Source organism: Egretta garzetta, unplaced genomic scaffold (genome assembly GCF_000687185.1).
Source record: "Egretta garzetta isolate BGI_Z169 unplaced genomic scaffold, ASM68718v1 scaffold219, whole genome shotgun sequence".
In the NCBI taxonomy this organism is placed as follows: Eukaryota; Metazoa; Chordata; class Aves; order Pelecaniformes; family Ardeidae; genus Egretta; species Egretta garzetta.
In genome coordinates this window covers 108,814-109,292 of record NW_009260671.1, presented here as the reverse complement: position 1 = coordinate 109,292, position 479 = coordinate 108,814, and the positions used below count along the sequence as shown (strand labels likewise).

Here is a 479-nt window from a genome sequence, read left to right as displayed (position 1 = left end):
GGATGGAGCAGGAGGCTCGCCTGGAGAGGAGCTGGGCAGGGCAGCACGGCACGGGCAGGGAGGTGGAGAGAAGGCAGACGAAAGTGTCGGAGAAGAAAGAGAGTGGCCGGACGGCTCAAGAAGGCAGGAGCACGCGGAGCAAGGGGAAGGGGCGCCGAGCCAGGCCCACCTCTCCGGAGCTAGGTAGGGGCAGGGCTTTCTGCAGTCCTGCGGGCACAGAGCTGGCCTGGCCAGCCCCTGAGTGGGATGGGGGACCCCCAGCCTGCCCCTGGGAGGTGTGGGGAGCCCAAGCTGTGCCAGAGAGCACAGGGGTGGGACGAGGGGACGCAGGTCTGGAGGTTGGGGATGTTGGCACCAACCAGTGGCATCGGACAGACCAGCCTGGGTACCGGTTTCCTGAGCCTTGAGGTCATGACGCTTGCTGATGCCTCCGTCCCTCCCACCTGGCACGGTGAGGACGCAGGGTGCTGACCTCTGGC

General features: G+C 67.0%; 1 protein-coding gene across 1 annotated transcript in view; it reads left to right on the top strand.

Annotated features, from left to right (window-relative positions):
• Positions 1–479, top strand: part of SPEG (striated muscle enriched protein kinase) — a 63,869-nt gene that overhangs the window by 10,232 nt on the left and 53,158 nt on the right.